Source organism: Coptis chinensis, chromosome 4 (genome assembly GCF_015680905.1).
Source record: "Coptis chinensis isolate HL-2020 chromosome 4, ASM1568090v1, whole genome shotgun sequence".
NCBI lineage: Eukaryota > Viridiplantae > Streptophyta > Magnoliopsida > Ranunculales > Ranunculaceae > Coptis > Coptis chinensis.
The window spans coordinates 44,396,943-44,419,921 of record NC_141459.1 but is presented as its reverse complement, the minus strand read 5'-3'; the positions used below and the strand labels follow the sequence as shown (position 1 = coordinate 44,419,921).

The following is a 22,979-nucleotide window of genomic DNA, read 5'->3' as shown; positions in this document are numbered from 1 at the left end:
AACCTGATCGACGAGTTTGAAGGCACAATATGGAAGGATCAAAATAAATGACGCGTCCATGAACGATCTGTTTTTTGTTCGCTAACCCTCGATGAACGATCAGAAGAGTTGCACTTACAGAGTGATTTTTTGAGTAGGCTCTTTATTCGCCCCTATCCAATTCATTTCTCTCTCAATTACCACAAAACAGTATACACATGAAACTGTATCACCCAAGAAATGATTTACAGATTTGAGGAATTATAAAAGAAACATTCTTCATATGCAATCAGCAGTTCATTCTTTTAACAAAACTGAATAACACATAAAAAGTATAGTTATCTAACCAGAGAGACGAGTGCATAAAATCTACAGAAGCACCAACCATTTATTATATGGCGTTGCACGGTTTAGAATGGGAAAATATGTAAAAGACAGCACACAGAAAGTGGATGGACAACAGTCAAACGGAAAGATCGGCCAAACCAAATGTCCTTGGAACAACCTTGCACCAAGATTCCACTCTAATCTTCCTCTTCACATCCTCTAATTTGGGTAGGAAAATGGTGTCTCCCTTCAGCTTCCCTTCACTGGAGAAAATATCCTTTTCTGTCCAGACTCCAACAGCCAGTCCAGCAGCATAAGCTGCACCAAGGGCTGTTGTTTCAATGTCGGCTGGTCTCACAACAGGACTTCCCAACAAATCTTCCTGTAAGAGGAATGTAAAATGGAATCAATCTATGATCAACATTAAGCTACTGATCCGCACATGAGCAACAACATTGAGAAACTTAAGGAACGAAATAGGCACCTGAGTTCAATAATCCCGCGGATGTTATTCATAAAAAACACTGAACAAGACTAGTATAGGATGCATAAAAATACTATAATCTAAATCAGTAAGAGATTTGTTTGTTGTTCTAGCAAATTGCTTATAAGTTGCAAGATGGTGTGCTAGTAAACACTAACAAGTTCAAAACTACGCAAAACTGCTACTAAATTGAAAAAATCACTTGCACAAAGAGCTCAAACCTGAATCTGCCTCAAAAGGTTGTTAACGGTTGCTCCACCATCCACTCTAAGCAAGAACTCTCCCTTCTCATTTTTGACTTCTCCCTTCTGACCTGCATCCTTGTGCATCGACTTCAACACATCATTCACCTGAAAACATATACCTCTCAAGCACAGACCTTGCTATGTGTGAATTGTTGGTGAACCTAGAAATTCCCATTAAGGACCCACGTGCGTCATCACGCCACCACAGTGACAACAGTCCACTGAAAGTTGGAACAAAATACAATCTACCTGTATTGTCTACTTTCTTAGAGCATCTTTAGGTGAGACACTATTCTAGCATCAAACACCAAATTTTCATCTTCAGGAGAGACACATGTTGATGAAAACATCAAAAAAACACCAAAGCAAACACCAAATCTGCCAAAATTTGGTGTTTGCTTTGGTGTTATAGCAAATCTTTCTCGCGGTTTTTCCAACACCACATAGGCTTGGGCTAGACAGTGGGCTTATATGGCGCGGTGTTTCGAACACCGCATGGAATTGGGCTTCTATGGCGCGGTTTATCCAAAACTACGTGCGTGATATGAATAAAAATGATAGAAATTAGGAACTGTGCAATTGTATCTAGTAAGAATGATCCAAAATGATAAAAATGATCCAAAACCTATGATTATGTATCTAATAAGAATGAATTGTGTAATTGTTTAAGAATGAAAATGATACTAGGAATTAATTATACTCCGCTCATGTTACATATTCTTATCCATCTCATATTACTTAAAATTTATTTAACTCTCTTTTTACGCCCCTTACCACTCGATGACTCTCCTCTTTCTGTTTGGATGTTCCGAAGCTGCTCTTCTAAGTTCCTAACTTGAGAACCAAAATCTTCTATGTCTACACGAAGGTTAACTACCTCGGCCTAAAGTTCCTCATATCCCTGATGTTGTTGCGTGTACACCTGCTGAATATCCTCATACGCTTTTCGAGTCTCGTCATATGCAAGTTGGGATTGCTGATATGTTTGAGAATATGCCTCCTCTCTTTCTTGGCTATAATGATACACAACAGTCCTCATCCCATCAAACATACGAACCTTGTTCTCATATTTTTCCTGAACCTCAGCCTAAAAATCCAAGAAAATACAGTGTGAGTACATATTATATATATATATAACAACTAAACTCACCAGGGTATACTGATCAATCTGTGGCTCTAACTCATAAAAACAAGCATCAGGCACCTCAAGAATGGAAAGGTAAGTAGCCTCCCCATCAGGTCCACACACGGCAAACATCTGAGGATTAGTGGCAGACATAGGAGCTGGATGATATGCATTCACAAGTTGTGGATTGTCAACAGGCTGTGGTGGATAAGAAATACGTAGCTCACGTCTCATCCCTTCTATGCCCACAAACTCGAAGTTACTAGCCCGACCAACAGGGGGCAACAACAAACCCATAGAAACATGGTTCCACCATCTATAATGCTGATTAGCAGTCTGCTCAACAACAAAAGAAGACGCATCTAGCCAAGGACCACCACTGGCATGAACTTCATGAACTTGAGTTCTATTCCACGACTTAACATCACTAACATCTGGTATGGGAGCACATGGAACTCCATAACGTCCAGTCAACTATCTCCAACATCTGTCGCCACAGTACCAAACCTTACAATCACGTGCGGCAAAAACAACTCATTGACGTGAAAAAACACAAGCATACTGCACAACTGGATCGTCAAAAGCAGTAGACAAACGCCAAGGTCTCCACTCAATAGATGACAATGATCTAATATTAATCTGAGCACGAGCCATACACACATTAGTTCTAATATGCCCCTTGTTATGAGTCAAGTGAGGCCCTGACCAACTTGCAAATCTAGGGCGAGTATCAACAATCATGTCTATGTTAGGACAAAGACAACGGAAGTACTCATTAAACCAAATTTCCAAAAGTCTTGTGAATCCTGCAATCTGAGGACTTTTACTTCTAAATATCTGTGAAGATTTGTCTAATGTCGCTATCAATGTGGCATATACTGAGCTACCAAGGTCATAATCTCTCATATTATGCAAATCAGAAACATAAGCATAATATCCAAGTCGTACCGTAGAATGACCATTTGGAAACAAAATATGCCCAATAAAATAAAACCCTAACATACACATCAGCACCCTCACTACCAGGTAGAACAGTCAAAGCTAACTCCGCTCATATATTAGGATCCAAGAGAGGTTCCATGTATGCAGTCTTAATATGAAATAGCTTAATACCAAAAGAATCATAAGCATCCACATCTAAGAGAGGAAAAATCATAAGCATACTACCAATGTTCTCATAATTTGTACTAAAAGGTATTAATTGGCCTATACCGATACTCAACCCAGAAATCATGGTGAAGTCTAGTGGTGTGAACCCTAACTCTGCACAAGGAAAATGAAATGTATGAGTTGTATTCCACCATCTTTCTACTAAAGCAATGACCATTGCCCAATCAGCATTCTCATAATCTACATCAACCAAAAGACCCAAAGGTGTACACAAAATATTATCTCTAATATGTACAAACTCATCCAAACTCTTAAGAACCTTCCACCACTCTCCTGAACCTCCCCTTACGATCTAACTCGGTAGTCAATAACTTGTTGATATTATGAAAAAATAATAATGCATATAAGATAAGTAATAAATTGGTCCAACTCAACTAATTAATGCATAATATTTAAAATATTTAATCAAAACTAATTAATTACCTGAGAATTAGCCACTACACTCGACACACGTTTTGTATCACGTGTAGAAGACACAACTTGCATATCAATTGTTTCATTGGGATTAAATTGCAAATTGAAGTCGTTCAATTGGACTCAAGTACATAGGGATGTCTATCAGTTGGTGCGACATCCTCGGCTTCTTCTCCCCCGACGTCTTCTACCTCTACATCATCACCAATGTCGTTTGTGTACTGTCAATACTCATCATCATCACCGTCGAAAGGTTGAAAAGAATCCATATAAAATTTCAAGAGTTCAGGTAGGTTTTGTTTTTTTAATAAGGAGATGGTTTATGAATTGAGAGAAAAGTTAAAAATGAATGAACCGCGCGGTTTTGGTCACGTATATAAAGACATAGCACACTGTGTTTCAAACACCGCGCGGTTTTCGGAAAACCGCGTGGGCTTGGGCTTCTAAAGTGGGCTTCAGTGGCGCGGTTTTTAGAAAGCTGCGTGGGCTATACAGCACGGTTTATCCAAAATTGCGTTATTTGATGTCAACTATTTGATATCGCTCCTAAAGTTGGTTGGTGTTTTTTTTGTTTGGTTCAAATATTTGGTGTTTTCTTAGTTTCTCTCCTAAAGATGCTCTTAGCTAACCCTTCAACATCAGTAGTAGTCTTAATTATGCCAAGGCTGTCCCTAAGTCAATGAACTGCAGCTCCAGCAATAGCTATAGAACCTTCCAAAGCATAATTAGTTGGAGCATTTGGTTGAAGCTTATAAGCAAGTGTGCTCAGTAGACCTCTTCACTAGTGTTTATTAATATAAATGCGCCAATGTCATATGTGTTATTTGCTTCCCCTTTTTTACATGTTGAAGCTGTAGATTATGGTGTGTAACTTCAAAAGAGTTTGTAAGAAGTGAGGTTCATCCTAAATTGTTTAGATTTTGAGTGTGGGAGTTAAGAAGAAGAAATGTAGACTCTTGGTATAGATTTGATTAGTTTTAAGCTAATGAAAGCATGAAAACTCAAGTTTTTTGTTATGGAAATGACATGAAAACATTGAAAGAAGTATTGATTGAAGATTGAACCAAGAACAACAAGATAAGATTGATTGATTAAAACAAACAAAGCAAAATAACAAGATTTAAATAAAAGGAAATGAAGAACAATAAAGTAAAGAACTTGAATTGAAAAACTAGACAAGAAAATTAAAGCAAACCAAATAGTTTGGACCCTAAAGCAATGGATGCTTTCTCTCTCCCTAACTTTAGATTATATAACCCTACTTTTGCCTTTTACTGATTTGTCCTCCTTCATCACTTTTGAGACACCTCACACTTAACTTTTGCTTTTGCTTTTTCTTTTGTTTTTTGATTTCTTCTTGACCAAGGTAGGTTTTAGAGAATGTCATATTTTGAGATAAGGGCCTCCATCTCTGGTCTTCTGAGTTGAGGGCTTTGACCTTTGACCTTGACCTTTGACTTTGACATTTGACTTTGACTTTGACCATTGACTTTGACTTTTTCAGCACTTTTCTATAGCAGCTTCTGGTCTTCATAATAAGCGTGATTAAGGCTCCTTTTGGCAATAAGACGCAGCTTTTATGATAAGTGGTTTGAAATTCTCCATATCGTGAAAAAAGAAATAAAAGCTATGAGTTGTCTTTTTGTTAAACGTAAGATGGGCTGTAATGTAGTAATATAAAGATAATAAAATACACATTTGGGATCTGATCACCACCCCCGAATAGCATCTTGCTTGTCCTCAAACAAGGATGAGAGAAAAAACTAAGATCATAAATGAGTGATTTATTCTAAGTTACACTAATCTCGTTTCGCAGAGTGTGATTGCATTGACCATATGCAACAAGGCATTAAACCACTAGGAATTCCCTAGTGGACAAGCTTTAAGCCTCGTGAGAGTTTTTCAATGAAGGTACTCACAAACTTCTTCTATTTAGTACAAAGGTCCTGTTTCTTTATTTATTCTCAAAAGTGCATACATCTCATTAGCGGAGAGTACGGACAAGCTCCTTTGAACTTAGAATAACATATGTACAATAATTTAATCATCTAAAGATAAAAGTGCAAAATATGAGCAATGAAATACAAAAGCAGAGTTGTTTCTGAGACTTTTGGAGAGCGTCCTTAAGGCGGGTTCTCACAGGAGTGTGTTGCAATCATAACTCTCTGTTAGATTCACTCAAGGTTCATTCTCTCAAGTGCAGCAGACACTTATATTTCTCGCATACTCAAATGACGTCCAAAGAAACCAGGGTCGATTAATCACGCTTGCCACTTACTATCACACCATCTTATTCCTAATCAAGCTAGATGTCTTTTATTAGGAGTTATGGGGCTAAGGTGATGGTTTAGAAAGAAAAAGAAATGGACAAACAAAATCTGATAAGTTGAGAAACTGGGTCTTCAAGATACTTGTAACGAAAGAAGAACCTCATTTTGTTCTTTTGCTTCCGAATTGCGATACATTCTTTTAGCCCTTTGGCTTTGTGACTCCATATGATTGTGAATTTTTGGGAGTTCTAACTTTGCTTTTGTTTCTGATATTGTCTTCTTTTGATTTTGAACTTTTGGGAGATTTGATTTTTCGACTCTTTTGATTTTTTTAGAGTTTTGGTTTTTTGTTGGGTCTTTCTTTTCTTCTCTTTCTTTTCTTTTCTTTTCGAAGCAAATAACTGTTATGTTTTTGTACAAGGTCTTCTCTTCTTTCTTTTTTTTTTTAATATTCATCCAGTTCTCAACTTGTCAGTTGGGTAAGCTTTTTATTGTGTGTTGTAATGGGTTAGGAATTTTTGGTAAAGAATAAAAAGTCTTTTAGAAAAAGGTAAAGGCTCAAGAGGGGTAACTAGAGGAAAACTATCTTTTTGGGTTTTTAACATTTATTTGGCTATATCGATCCAAAAAGGGCTTAAATTCTCTCTTAGGATATGACGTGGTGATCAAGCAAGTGGGCATATGGTTTTTCTATCCGGACATCCTTTGTGGCATCACTCAATAATCATTCAGATGAGACTTTTGGCTAGATTCTCACAGGATATGGAACTTAACTATTCTAACCTTGGCTTTGGAAACTCACTACTATACACAAACAAATGTTGATGCGTGTCATTCATGAAAAGAAGCAGAAACTATTGTAAGTATATTAATCTAAGTACAAAGAACGAATCTTTACTCTATTGCTATAATGAGACTTCTAAACTTTTTATTCATCATAGAAAAATGAAAAAAACTTTTTAAAACTAAACGAAAAAATATTTTTGGTCTTTTTCAAAAAAAAATTAGAAATAAAGAAATATACTATTATATCTACTAGGCTTAAATACATAAATATGCGACATACTTAGGTCCTATTAACACTTGTATCAACATAGAATTTTTTTTCACAAATGTATCAATGTACTATGCCCGATTTCACAAAAATAGCACTCTGTTAGCATCCGTCAGTTAAGTGATGATGTGTCCATTTTTATTTTAATTTCGTTTTTTTGCATTTTCCACTTGGCATACCACTTCAGTGGGGCCCAAAACTGACCCATATAACCCGTTTTCATCATCTCTTTCACCCATTTTCAAACCCATTTCCCTGTATTTATCTCAAATTAGGGTTCAAAATCAAATTTGTACAAATAAAACAAAATAAAATCAAAAATAAGCTTTGGTTATCTTTGATAGTTGGAATTGAATTTCAATTCGGTTTTTTTTATGGTGTTTTTCTTTGGTGTTTGATGTTTTTTTGAAGAAAAATAAATCGATTTACTTACCTTGGATTCTACCACATCCATATCATGATAAATGTACTTCATATCATATTGAACAATACCCCTTTCTGTTTCATAGGGATTGTGGGGAAGGAAAATCATGGCAGAAATTTTACAACAAGCTAGACACTAGTTCCAAGATAACACATATGGAGTTATTGTTAAACAAAATTGTGTGAACCCGCAATGGAACCCAGAGAGTAATACGTAAACAAGACAACAATACCATTTCAGATATGTTGGTCGTCTCTAAGGAATAAGTTATTGTTGGAGGCGTCAATTTGGTAGTGGTGGTATGGTGGGTTTTTAGTACTATTTTAGTTTCTTGGGTGAAGAAGATGGTGAAACGGGTCGGTTTTGACCCATTTCAGATCTTGTTGACATGGGGTTTAGAATATGGATGGGAATTATGTTGGTTTGATTTGGTTAGTATCAATTTGTTTAGTTTGATTATGATTGTTTTAGAGTATGATATAGTCTATATGTAAATGGTTGAAAAAGATGGTGAAAACGGGTTATAAAGGTCAGTTTCGGGCCCTACTGAGGTGGTATGCCGAGTGGAAAATGCAAAAAAATGAAATTGAAAAAAAAATGGACACATCATCACATAACTTAAGGATCCTAATGGATTGCTATTTTTGTTAAATCGTGCATTGTACATTGATACGTTTGTTAAAAAAAATTGTATGTTGATACAAGTGTTAAATGGACATAAGTACATTACATATTTCTATATTTAAGCCTATCTACTATATAGAAAATACATAGTTTTTTCAAAATGTTACTATACCACCCCCAAATAGAACTATATTTTGTCCTCAAAGTATGAAGTGATAAGGAAAAAGATTACCATAGAAACATGAGCAAAAATGGTAAAACACATGTATTTTGTTCTTCATGATGAAAATACGCCACCCCCAAATAAGTTTGGGGCGTGAGTTGTTTGATATAGAACGAGAAATACATGGTTTATTCTACTATGAATTTTTTTTAGGTTTTTGTATTTTTATTTAAAACACATATATGAAATGCAGAAATTCTAACATGCATGCATGATTATTATTACACTACGATTAAAAAGTGTGAAATGTAAAGTATATAAACAACTATTTATACAGACACATGAAATGTGTGTGTGTGTGTGTGTGTGTGTGTGTGTGTTTAGTTTAGTTGGTTTTCTCAAGCAAAAGATATCTCTAACCATATAGAGGTTTTGACAAGAAGATAAAATTATACGTTGATCCGGTATCATTTTGGTTATTCCGGGGCATATAATTTTCATTTTTATATCCTCGGGTTTTGAAAACTATGTAGAGATGTTATAAAGAGACTCATACTCAAAAGCAATGATTGAAAACAAACCGTAACAGGTATCTCAGGCAACTTTTATGTCGGCTCTTTATTGAACCCAATCCAGTCAGACTGTGGCTTCAGTTATGTGTGTTGGGGGGTTTACTGTGCAAGACATAATGGAAGGGTTTAGCTGATTGGACACTAGTAGGTGGTGGAACTAGGTCTCTTTGGTGGATTTTGGTAGTTCTGATAAAAATGGGATGGAACTAATGCTCTGTTCTGATTGTTGTAGGTACCTTGTCTTTGTCTGAATATATTTGGTGGTTTGATGTGGTTATTGAATGAACCCTGGAGGTGGTTAGGTTTGTGGATTTGGGTGTTGCCTCTTTGGTGCATTTGGTACATTGAAAACACAGATTTCTTCTGGTGGAAGTGATGATAAGTTGGTGATCAAAGGACAGTTGGTATCTATGTGGGTTGATAAAACATAAAAATGATAGTTTACCTACGAAATGAACGATGAAACTCAAAACATGAGTAAACTAAAACTTAATACGTGCCTATATTTATCAAAGATTTCTACTCTCAATCCTATGAGATATAGTGGAGTAGATGATTCGTTCCACTCCTAGTCCTTCCGCAAAGTAATATTCTCTACGTATAAATAAACTTAACTCTAAAGTCTAATGAGAGATTTACGAAATGGCAACTAGACTACGGTGCAACTACCCACAAGATGCAACTAGTCGATTATTAGAACAACTATGGGAATGCTACGTCGATTCTATAATAAGGAGTTAGAGGGGGATTGATTTCACCTTAACTCGACTAAATCCTACTAACGACGAATCATCATAATCCGAATTGAACTACTTCACAGAACAATCTGGTTACTCCTAATCCCTAATTACACATGGCATTTCTACCAATTCATAACTAGCATGTGAACGATTACACCCATTCTCATGGTGAACTAATCGTTTCTAGAATGGAAAGAAAATTACGATGACTCTACGATAATCGGAATCAAGCTTTCATCAAGGCTTTTCAACCCCCTCTAATGGAGGTTTAGCCGAGAATCATCACGCTATCATTCCCAATGGAATTCAAACAAGACATGATATAAAGATTGAAACTTTGCTTGTTTAAACTCAATTCAAAACTACTCATGCAATAATTGAATTTAACTAATAATGACAAACAATTGAATCTAAGAATTGAACTAAATAAGTAAATGGAAAATGAAACTAGATTACCAAGAACACTATTTTATTAATCTAATGAATAATAAAACAATGATTCAAATACTAAATTAATAATCTACTTTGTTCTAAAGTAATTAATTAAACATGAAACTAGATCTAAAATAAGATATGAAAAACTAATTAATTAACTAATTGAAATTTTAAAACTGATTAATGGAGGCTAACTAATCTAGGTCTAACTATCTACCATTAACAAAGAGTCAAGCTCTTGTTTTTATACTTTCAGATCCAAAAATCGTGCATGGGCTTGGAGCCATGTTTTGGGCCAGAGAATCAGGCCCAAAACCCAATTCTTTCAGTCCAAAAAGGCCTCTTCAGCTGCAGGTGGCTTCAATGGACTTTTCGTCCACTTTGCTCCTCTGATTGGGTCAAGGCTTAGACCATTGGAAAGCTCTTTCTGAGCCGGTCGTTTTGACATAAGGTAGGCCTAATTCCGAGATCTGAGTCCAAAGATACAGCCTTCGGAAGTTCTGCTAACTTTGAGTGTTGTTCCTGTCCGCGTCGACTTTTCAGCTTTTGACCGAGGTTTAGAAAGGCTTTGTCTTCTTGAATCTTGGCGTTTAATCATGGAACTCCTTAGTAACCGACCTTTGCTCCTTCATCTCGCTAAAGTGGCACATTTCTGCACATAATGGACTTTGAAGCCTGAAATGCATAAAAACACGTAATCAGTGTTAACTCTTAATTATTACTCACATAATTGGTCTAAAAGTATGACTGTTACAGGGTTAAAACTATAGTTTTGGGCTCTTATCATGGGTTAAGCTGAGACAGAATGTGCATGGTGATATAGGCGACCCTTAGTAACACATAACTGATCCTCAAAATGCCCTTAGAAGAATGGAGATTGCATACTTCGAAGAGTTGGTCTATGTGAAATCTATTGCCCATTTTATTTTGGAAAAATCACATAACTATTGATGTATCGAGAATCTTGCATAATGAGAACGGAGAAAAACAACTATTTTGAAAAAGAAGTGGAAAATAAAGAAAAGGAAAAATTGTATACTCGCTCCACAGGTTCACACTTATTCACACGATAAGTAAAAAGTGTTTTACAAAAAATATGCGAGATATACGTGGACTAAGGCTTTGGCACTTACAACCACACACTCCAAGTGGAGTGGTCCAGTTACCTTAATGATGCACTCCCATGGAATGCATCGAGAAAACACAACATGAATCTTTTATAGTCAGATATTCAATACTATATGTACGAGGTCGTTTTAAGTAAGATTCCCCAAAACTATGCATAAGATGGATGACATGTTGTTAACTATATACTAATAATCTAAACAGATGGGGTCTTTATAGAAAAACATATGAAATCATAAACCCCCAAACAGATGAAATGACGCAGAATAATAAAAGGATGTTTGTGTAACCCATCATGGAACTTATGTAATAACCCGTCATAGTTGAATTGTCCAAAAGAGTGAGAGGTTGGTAGTAGATGTCCTTCATAAGGCTTAATTGATGGGGAATAGGACATACCATGATTCTCAACTACTGAATTGATGGACTCTTGTGTTTGTACATTGGGCAAAGTCTCTTTACTGGGAAGGTTTAGAAAATTATGAATCATCTCAAAGGCAATTGGCTTAAGTGCGAATTTGATGTTTCTTTGAATGGGTTCGTGGTGCAGTCCTCATAAATTGGTGGATTTTTTTGTGAATGGAGGATGGATTTCAAGAGGTGTTAATTTGGGATGGTGATGGTTGGGTGGTGGTTCTTCATATGATCTCGAGGACTCAGAGAATTCTTCATTTAGTTTTGGCGTTTCCACAAGTTTGTGGTTTATATCTGCAATAATAAGGATGTCACAAATTTGTTCCATCGATAAGTTCTTAACGTCCAAACTAAATTGAAATCCACTTTCCACCATAGATTTTACTCCCTCTTTTCCAAGCACTTCATTTTCTTTGTCCTCTTTGCCTAGATCTTCATAAATTTTCTCAATGTCATTTTCCAAGTATGTTGAGTCCAATACATGCTCTTGAGTTTCTTTTGCCGGAGTTTTTTCATTTATGGGTGATGATACATTAAGACATGTGAGAGAAACTGTGACTTAAGGCATATAGTCATCATCATAAGATCTGGAATTCACACGATTGTCAGGTAGAGGATGATGGGGATTTGATTGGTCATGAGTATCAGGATGGGCTTTAGCAATTGGCTTTGTTATAGTAACACCTTATTTCTCTTGTTGGATGGGTTCTGGACTGGTGGGAAAAATATTAGTCTTAGATGTGGCATTATTTTAATCGGATTGGAGAAAACATAAAGTAGTTGCTATTTGCTGAGTTAATATTGTTTACTTGGCCATTTCCTGGTAGAGTTGGTCTGTGATAGATAGTATAGTGGAATATGAATTTGATATGGATGGTGATGTGAATGGTAATGGGTTTTGGGTGAAACCGTTCTCTAACTGACCAGGTGGATATATGAATGATGGTTGACTATTTGTAGTGGAACTCCATGAATTGTCGACATGATTAGAAAATTCTGGAGTATATGGGGTACTAGGGAAATTTGCAAACTGAGGTTCGTAATCGCAAGGATTTCCCATAGTAGACTCGAATTCGATATATGATGGACAATGAGATAACCAATGATACGGACTACCACAAAAAGAACAAGGTTCTGGGCTTGCATTATAATTCCATGATAGTTGTGATGCATATTGATAAGATATGAATGCTCAATCAATGATGATGCACAAACAGTAGAAATTCATTTTTTTAGATTTTTGCAAAATATTTGCTTGGTCTATATTTTACTATGTCCTTTTCAAGGGAATAGTTGGGCGCGAGACTAGGATGGCTCTACTACACATCTAAGAAAAGTAGGTAGTCACTTCACCAAGTGGTGTGTTCTACCAAGAATCTTACTCATGATAAATCTGGGGGAGGGGAGTAAGGAAGGTAGTTGGTCCACCGAAATCTGGTAACTGATTACTCTAAATCCTCGTGACTATATTTTTGTCATTTTCTAGAGGAGCGTGACTACTTTGGGCTCTAGTTGATTGATTTTAATTCATTTTTTTGGTATAGGGCTTCAAGAATCAAGCAACGTCCAATTTACATACATTAGGGAATGACTTCCCAATGGTTGTTATGTGGCTCAGGTTCAGCCTTATGCGCAAATGTAAATTGCAGTGCAGAAATTAAATTTCCAACAATCACGTAAGCATGCTTAAACACACAAGGTATCCTCTTACTTGGGCTTCGAGGAGGTTTATAATTTACCTCTCAAAGCTGTGCTTACACACTGCTTGAGAAGAAGGCAATGTCGGTTGGCGCGTGATCTGAGAATTAGGCCCAACCTTTCGAGCTTTACCCAGTTTTAAGTTATAATAAAGGCCCACTTAAAAAGCCCACAAGTTGGGTTTTTGATAATTTATACAACTTTGCCTTTAAGGGCCCAAAACTTAAAACTAAACTAATACTATACTAATCTATTAGATTGACGAGTTTTAGATTGATAATCTAGATTAACTAGAGTCAAATGGACTTAGAGTGTTGATGACCAAGTTGATTCAAAGTGTGTGAGCTATGATTCACAACTTGCCTCACACACTTGAACTTCCCAAGGCAATGAAAACTCTAATCCCTTAGTAAGTGTAGAACTTCAACCAACTTTAACTCATGTTCATCTACAAAAATCAATCAAAACCTAATTTTTCCTACATTTTTTTCTTTTTTCTTTTTATCTCTAACTATTACAAACAAGTTCCACTGATTTATCCTACTTTATTACAAAATTCGGGATCGATGTTCAACTCAACATCGAAAAACAACTAAAACCTCAAAAAATTGGATGTTGGTGGGCTGAGGTGGGCCCGCGGTCACCCGCCACCTAGGGTGCGGTCGCTTGCTCGATCGCCCGTACAGTTTCGGCGAACTTCTGTCCGCGTTTGTCCACTTCATCAGCTCTTCTCCAGCTTGTTGATCCCGAACCCTTATTTGTAAGAAAGTAAATCAGTACTAAAGAACAACAAAATAAAACAACGAAATTTTTTTTAAAAAAAATAGAAATGGAAATATGAGAATGGTGTTTCTTCCTTATATTCTCAACCAAGCACTCTTGCTCTTTCAATCCCCGACAGCGGCGCCATTTGAAGCTGTAGATTGTGGTGTGTAACTTCAAAAGAGTTTGTATGAAGTGAGGTTCATCCTAAATTGTTTAGAGTTTGAGGGTAGGAGTTAAGAAGTAGAAAGGTAGACTTTTAGTATAGATTTGATTAGTTTTAAGCTAATGAAAGCATGAAAACTTAAGTTGTTTGGTATGGAAATGACATGAAAACATTGAAAGAAGTATTGATTGAAGATTGAAACAAGAACAACAAGATAAGATTGATTGATTGAAACAAACAAAGCAAAATAACAAGATTTAAATAAAAGGAAATGAAGAACAATAAAATAAAGGACTTGAATTAAAAAACTAGGCAAGAAAATTAAAACAAACCAAATGGTTTGGACCCTAAAGCAATGGATATTTTCTCTCTCCCTAACTTTTAGATTATATAACCCTACTTTTGCCTTTTACTGATTTGTCCTCATCCATCACTTTTGAGACACCTCACACTTCACTTTTTCTTTTGCATTTTCTTTTGTTTTTTGATTTCTTCTTGACCAAGGTAGGTTTTGGAGAATGTCATATTTTGAGATAAGAGCCTCCATCTCTGGTCTTCTGAGTTGAGGGCTTTGACCTTTGACCTTGACCTTTGACCTTGACCTTTGACTTTGACCGTTGACTTTGACTTTTTCAACACTTTTCCATAGCAGCTTCTGGTCTTCATAATAAGCGTGATTAAGGCTCCTTTTGGTGCTAAGACGTAGCTTTTATGATAAGTGGTCTGAAATTCTCCATATCCTAAAAAACAATAAAAGCTATGAGTTGTCTTTTCGTTAAACGTACGACGGGCTGTAGTGCAGTAATATAAGGGTAATAAAATGCACATTTGGAAACTTATCTCATGCCTACCCCACCATTGCAGCATGTTGATCACGCAGACATCCGCAATTGGGATATCAACAAGTGGCTAGTTACTCGTGACTTTACCGATGATTTCTGAATTACTAACTATCTTAGGCAGAATCTCAATAGGAATTCCTAGGGTCCGTAATGTCGGTAAATCCCAATCCAAGGTCTTGAGATTCATGAGCATTGTCCGAGAGGCATTGGAAACATCAGTTACATGTAATCCACCATCACAGCCTCCGGTCAATGGTTCCAAACAAAGCATTGATAACCCGTAAAAACACAACTAGATTTTTCTAATTTATTATTACGTTATCAATTATTTATTTCCTACTCTCACATATATATTCATGCAATATATAGAGTACGGAATTGTTCCACTCTTAACTCTCTAGACTTAAACGAATTCAACTAATCAAACACAAGGAAATAATGGTGAGAGCAATATTTATGGATGTGAATTTATACTACGAAACTAAATATATGAATGTAACTTATAATAATTTAACTAAGCAATTGAATATGACTTGAATAAAATATGGAGAAAAATAGAGAGATTTGAAACCCACCTTGATTTATCCCTAACATGCTAGTATAGAGTTTGTTGCAAATCCTAATCTTTATGTTTTCACACAAGGTTTAATATAAAGGATAGGTCTTTTTATTCCTAATTATTCATGGCATCTCTAACCAACTAATAATTAGCATGAGAGGAAGTTGAAACTCATTCTTATGGTGAATTAACTACCCTCTAGAATTGAAACTCTTTAAAACAACTATTCTATACTAACACATCAAGTATTCATCAAAACTTCAATCGAACCCCTCTAATAGAGGTTTAACTATGGTTCATTAGACTATCATGGAATAAATAAGAAGAAGAATAAGACTTCATTTAAAGGAATACTTGTATTGAAAATTGACTTGAATTGTATTAATGGTGGCTAGGCTAATAAAACATAAACTAGGTTAAAACTAAAGAGAAACTAAATTATTCTAGCTAATGGGAGAGATTGAGAGAGAGAACCTAATTTACAACTAAACTAAAGAGGGGAGTAGCCAAATTTTGTTTATCCTTAACCCTCTTGATATAGGAGATGGTTAGGTTTATAATTTCGTGCATGGGCTTTGGAGCTGTGTTTTGGGCCACTAAATCAAGCCCAAAACCTAATTACTTAAGTCCAAAAAGGGTTTTTCTATGGGAATTTACTGCAACACCCTTTTCGTCTACTTTTACTACTTTGATTGGGTCAAGAATTAGACCATTAGAAAGCTCTTTCCGAGCCGGTCATTTTGATATATAATAGGCTCAATTCTGAGGTTTGAGTTCAAAGATACGGCCTACGGAAGTTCTGTTGACTTTTCAGCTCTTTTTCTACCTGCGTTGACTTTGACTTTTTACCTTTGACTAGGCTTTAAAAAGGTTTTTTCTCCTTGAAACTTAAGCTTTAATCATATAATTTCTCTATCAAGAAATTTGACTCCTTTTTTTTTTTGCAAAAGTGACGTATTTCTTCACATAATTGATTTGAAGACCTGAAATACACAAAAACACGTAAACATTTTAACTCTTATTTATTATAAACTAACATAATTGGACTAAATATAATACTATTAAGGGGTTGAAACTACAGTTTTGGACTCTTATCAAACCACCCCCAAACATCATTTTGTTTGTCCTCAAGCAACTATGTGAAATTAAAATAAGTGGCCAAAAATGTATTCCTAACTACTCTCGTTTCGTTGAGTGCGACTGCATTGACCATATACAATAAGGTCTTAAACAACTAAGAATTCCCTAGTGAACGAGTTATAGCCTCGTGAGAGTTTTCTAGATAAGGTACTCACAAACTTCATTTATACTACAACGACTAAAAAATAAAAGTAATTGTCCCCTAATTTATCTCATATATCTATACATCTAACTAGCATTTAAACAAGGATCATCAATCTAACTCCTAAATTAATACATGCATAATAATCAAATCATCTTAAGATAAACAACTATACAATGAACTATGCTATGAAATGCAATAACAGATTCGTTTTTGAAACTTTGGAATAACGTTCTTAAGTAGGTCCTCACAAATATGTCAAGACAAAAACACTCTAATTTTTCCATTCAAGTTGTGCTCACTCCAGTGTGCAGTGGGCACACTTTTCCTCACAATCTCAATGACGTACAAGAGAGCCGAGGTTGATCAAACACATCTACCACTTACTATCACACTAACCTATTCTTAATTGAGCTAGTTAAGACCTACCCTAAATTTCATGAACCATTACATTCCTATGACCCTTCTATTAACCATTGTGTTAGTTTACTCCACACCCCACCTGGATGAGAAAATTCTTGAAGACGACTCTTTAGGACTTGTTTTGGATGACCACTCAAATTTGAGTGATGCCTCTGAGGAACCTCCCACTGATCCATCTGAAAATGAAAATAACGATGACACATTAGAAGATATTTATAAAGATGTGACGGAGGAAGAATTTGATAACAACTACCATTCTCTTAATATGGACCCTCCTATTGCGCATGTCCAGGCCTTTGTGTTTGCTAACCGCACTTGGCTGGAAAATTCCTCGACACATTTGAATGATGCCATTGAGGATATCTATACTATTTTAGAGTATGAGGGTGAGGAAATAGAAATCAATAATTCTAATATAAGGCATAAACAAGTTAATATGCAAGAAATAGAGGAAGTAACTTCTTTAGTGCAATGTGAATCTCAATTTAGTTTGGCAACTAAGGACATAATGATGGAAGAAATAGATGAATTTTTTAAAGATGAAGCCAATGACCACAACCTTGTGGATTCAGCCAAGCTAGATGTAAAGTTCTTAAGAGCGTGTGGGGATCCACCACCAATCGACCACCATCCAACAGAATTAATACCTCCTGAAATCCAACCATCTACCACAGCTAAGCCATCTATTCCTCCGCCATTTCAACGAAACCTCATATTTGCACTTGAGTTGTTTGCCTCAATGATCCTCTATAATTTTTTCAACCCTCACGGTGAAGAATTTTTACCTAGCACACAAACACATGAGTCCACCATTCCTGTAGTTGAGAGCCAAACTTTAAAAATGTGTTGTGAGAAACCTAGTTTGTCTTACTTTTCATCATTTGAGCCTCATGAATGACATCAGGATCCATACTTCATTCTTTTCTCACCTAAAGTATCACTAGTTCATCTTTTGACACATTCTAACTCTCTAAAATAGATACACCATAATGGTTTGCATATGTTCTTTGATAGGTTGCATAAGTTTTTATTTTTTATATTGCATCTTAAAATTAAAATCTACCACTTCATTCTGTTTGGGAAGTGCATATTTTGTCATGTTTTTATGGCTAGACCCCCAACTCTATCAACTATTAGTTTATAATTAATTGAGTATTATCCCTTTCGTGCCACCCTAGTTTCTTGCTTGTTTGGGGGTGTGCACAGTCTTGGGGAATCTGACTTTAAAAGGCCCCATATTAAGTCTTGGGGAATCTGACTTAAAAAGACAACTCATAGCTTTTATTGTTTTTTTTTAGGTTACAGAGAATTTCAAACCACTTATCATAAAAGTTGTGTCTTACCTAAAACAAAAAATGCTCCACAAAAAGAAGCTTGATTGGATGTAGATACTTTGTAATATTCTTGACATTTACCAAGGCCACTCAAACACAAAAATCAAGCAGAATGAATTAGAGTTGAGTTTATAACAAAAAAATCTAATATTACTATAAGCCCCAATGGTCATTGCAAAATGCTTCTCCACCCACGACAAGGCTTCAGTCTGGGGTGAACCCAGCAAAAAAGAATTGAGGCTTGCCTCAACTGACAATAAACTCATCTCTTTTTCTAAAGAGGTGCATCTTTTGGAATGTTTGAGGTATCTCGAACGATAAAACACAATCTAGGCTTGCAAAGCTCGTGAAAAAATGGGAGCCAGATATCATCGGAATAGCTGAACCTAAGATTGACCCCTCTAGCTTTTCTTTAGCTTACCTTCGCTCGTTAGGGATCTGCACTCAAATTGTTCACAATAATAATGATAACAGGGTGCCAAACCTCTAGTTGCTCTGGCAGAACGACATGATGGCCCCAACTTTGCATAGTCAATCGAGCCAACATCTCACTGTTAAGTCCCAGAATAAATTGATCACTATCATTCATGCAAGCTCAGTGTATGTGAGAAGAAGGCAACTCTGGGCGGAGTTAAACAGCATAAATGCTCAGCCTAAAGCATGGCTCAATGCTTATCTTAGCCCGACAAAGAAAAAAAGAGGAAGAACACCACTGTCTATGGCAATGTCAGACTTCAGAGACATGGTAAGCAAAAATCACCTGATGGAGGTGCCTCACTCTGGATTCGAATTCACGTGGTGGAATAAACAAATAGGAGTTGACAAGGTGGTGGGGAAGCTATACAGAGCATTTTACAATAACGAATGGATTCTCTTGCACCCAGGTTGGCGATATAGGGCTCTGAGTAAGTTGTGCTCTAACCACTCACCCATTGTTGGCTGGTCAATTTCTATCCCAAAGCCCAGGAATGTTCCTTTTAAATTTTTCAAGATGTGAACCACCCATCTAAGCCTAAAGGATCTGGTGAAACAAAGCTAGTCGGGCCCATGGAAGGGCATTCAGTATTTGTGCTTGCACAAAAACTCAAACGTCTGAAAGGCAAACTGAAATCCTGGAATCGTAATATATTTGGGAACTTTGGCACACAGGTCAGAGAGGAGTCTGTGGCGCTGGAGATTATGCAAAGAGAATTGGAGAGGAATTATAATGATGCTTTGGCCAATGAAATTATAAATCAATAGACTAAAGTAGAGGGCTTATTGGAACAAGCTAGAAGAGTCTTTCTGGAGGCAGAAGTCCAAGGTTAAATGGGATAACGAGCTGGACAAGAGCACGAAGTTCTTCCATGCCTTAGCTTATATGAACAGGAACAAATCTTACATCACTGAACTGGAAAACAAAGAAGGGGAGATTCTCACTGATCAAAAGGATATCGGAGAATACATTGCGCAATAGTTTTCTAAGAAACTGAAGAGATTTGAGTTACAGCCTGATGACGATCTTATTAATTTGATGCCTATGTCGGTAACAGAGGAGGACAATGAGAACTTGATTAAGATGCCTCCTTTGGAGGAAATCAAGAAGGCAGTTTTTTATTTGAATCCAGATAGCTCTCCAGGGTCGGATGGGTTCATAGGGCATTTCTTTCAGACTTACTGGGACATAGTGGGGTGGACATATGGTAAGAGTTGTACAATACTTCTTCATTAGAAGTCGCGTTCCCAACAGCTTTAATGCTAACTTCTTGGTTCTGATCCCAAAAGAAAAGGGAGCAAAACAGTTGGATAGGTATAGACCAATATGTCTGGCAAACTTCGGCTTCAAAGTCATTACAAAAATCTTGGCTTCACGGCTAAATATCCTCGCTCAGAGGATTGTCACAAAAGATCAATATGGGTTCATTGACAACTGAAACTCTGCTCAAGCAGTGGGGTTGGCCTCTGAGCTTATTAATGAGCTGAAAGTCAAGAGAAGAAGAGGAGGTAATATAGGCATCAAGCTGGATATATCACAGACCTTTGATACTCTAGATTGGAACTTTCTCTAGGCAGTTATGCATAGAATGGGCTTTGATGGGAAACTGATAGGATGGATATAGGGAGCAATTGCAAATAATTCAATCTCCATCCTCTTTAATGGTGGCCCTATTGGATGCTTCACAGCGGAGAGGGGACTCAGGCAAGGGGACTCTCTCTCTCTCCGATACTATTTGCCTTAACAGAGGACTGTCTGAGTAAAGGATTGGAATGGCTCTGTGTGAACAAGAGAATACAAAGAATGGTAATCCAGAGCACCTACTCCAGTCTTACACACCTTATGTTTGCAGATGATATCTTTATATTCTGCAATGCAAGCAAGCGGCATCTCATTAACCTCATGGAACTTCTGGACTCCTACCAGTTGGCCTCGGGTCAGCTCATAAGCAAAGATAAATGTAAGATTTTCTTGAGTCCAATGACACACAGAAGGAAGCATGACATTGAGGAAATCATGGGCATCAAAGAGGGCTTTTTCTCGGAAAACTATTTGGGTGTTCCCTTAACTGTGGGGAGGGTTACAAGAGCATCTCTTGCTCCTCTGGTTGACAAGGTTATGAAAAGGGCAGCTAGTTGGGCTGGAAAGATGTTTTCCTTCAAGGGTCGAGTGGTTCTGGCTAAGCATGTTTTAAACAGTATACCTGTGCATAATATGGCAATTTACAAATGGCCAGCGTTGGTGATCAAAGAATGTGAGGGCATAATTAGGAACTTCATTTGGAGTGGTAGCCCAGCGGACAGGAAATTCATCACAGTGAAATGGCAAAAGGTATGTCTGCCGATGGAAGAGGGAGGTCTCGGACTACGGAAGCTCAGAGACATAAACCTATCTATGCTTATGAAACTAGCTTGGAATTTACTGAATGGAAACTTGGATTGGTTAGAGTTTATGAATGGAAAATATAGAAACAAAGCGGGGGGTTGATCTAGCCATAAGAGTTCTACAGTGTAGACTGGGTTACAATGGGCTCTCAGAGAGATGGATACCCATCAAGGGTGGATCATTGGCAAAGGAGAGAATATTAGTTTATGGAGGGACAACTGGATAGGTGACGTGATTATTGGAAATTTTATCCAGGATAAGAGGCTCCTGCAGAAACTCAAAGCCCCCCTCAGCGCTTGCATCCAGGGGAACCAGTGGAATTTCTCTGAAACTATGAAATAGATTTTGCGTAATCTAGGGGTGGAAATTAGCCAGTTAGAGCTTCCTGACCAGTAGAGAGAGGATAGCAAAGTTTGGCATCAATCCACTGATGGCGGCTTGTTCACTATGGGGTCAGCATATGAAGCTATTAGAGAGGGTGAAATGCGCTGTCGTGGACAAAGTTTCTCTGGTCAGCAGAGGTGCTACCAAGGACTCTTGGGATAGGATGAAAAATTTTCCATGGTGCCATGCACACAGATGAGAAACTAAAGGGGAAGAACTTCAAGATGGCGTCTCGCTACTGCATTTGCACAGTGGCAGTGGAAACTCAATACCACATCTTATTCGAATGTAGTTTCACGTAGAGATGCTGGGAACTCATAGCACATAATATGCAACATCATACGAGGATTGCCAATCGGGAAGAGATGTTCATAAAGTGCAGAAATGAAAGCCCACTCTTACAGGATTTATGGAAAGTAGCCTCAATTTCTTGCTTGGTCGCGATTTGGAGGAATAGGAATAAAGATCTATGGCAGCAAGAAGTCGAGCATCAGTTCCTTCATGTCCCAAGTTCGTAGAGCAGTGAGGAGAGCTAATGAGTGATCGAAGAAGCACATGCATAATACTACCAGAGATTTGGAAGTCCTGAAGGCTTGGAAGCTACCACCCAAGTTAAGGAAGGCTCCACGCAGTTTAGAATGTTATTGGGTGGCTGATAAGAGCCCAAAACTATAGTTTTAACCCCTTTAACAATATCACTTTTGACCAATTATGTGATTAATAAGTAAGAGTTAGTACTGTTATCATGTTCTTATGTATTTCAGGCATTAGAGTCAAATATATGCAGAAATACGCCCCTTTTGCGAGATAAAGGAGCAAGGGTTGGTTGCTAAGAAGTTCTATGATAAAAGGCCAAGATTCAAGAAGAAAAAGCTTTTTTAAAGCCCGGTCAAAGTTAAAAAGTCAAAGTCAACGCAGGCAGAAATAGCGCACAAAAGTCAGCAGAACTTCCGAAGGCCATATCTTTGGACTCAGACCTCGGAATTGGGCTTACCTTATGTCAAAATGACCGTCTTGGAAAGAGATTTCCAATGGTCCCATCCTTGACCCAATCAAAGGAGTAAAATGGACGAAAAGGCTATTGAAGTCAAATCCAGCTGAAA

At 37.0% G+C, this 22,979-nt stretch overlaps 1 pseudogene across 1 annotated transcript; it reads right to left on the bottom strand.

Moving 5' to 3' along the window:
- Positions 1–236: 236 nt before the first annotated feature.
- LOC147503632 (glycerol kinase-like) lies at positions 237–20,997 on the bottom strand (annotated as a pseudogene). The gene is made up of 6 exons (XR_015220956.1): positions 20,947–20,997; positions 19,054–19,070; positions 15,038–15,326; positions 4,375–4,589; positions 1,012–1,310; positions 237–688 (listed from the first exon to the last, which is right to left on the bottom strand). The product of XR_015220956.1 is annotated as a glycerol kinase-like (transcript).
- Between the last annotated feature and the right edge of the window lie 1,982 nt (positions 20,998–22,979).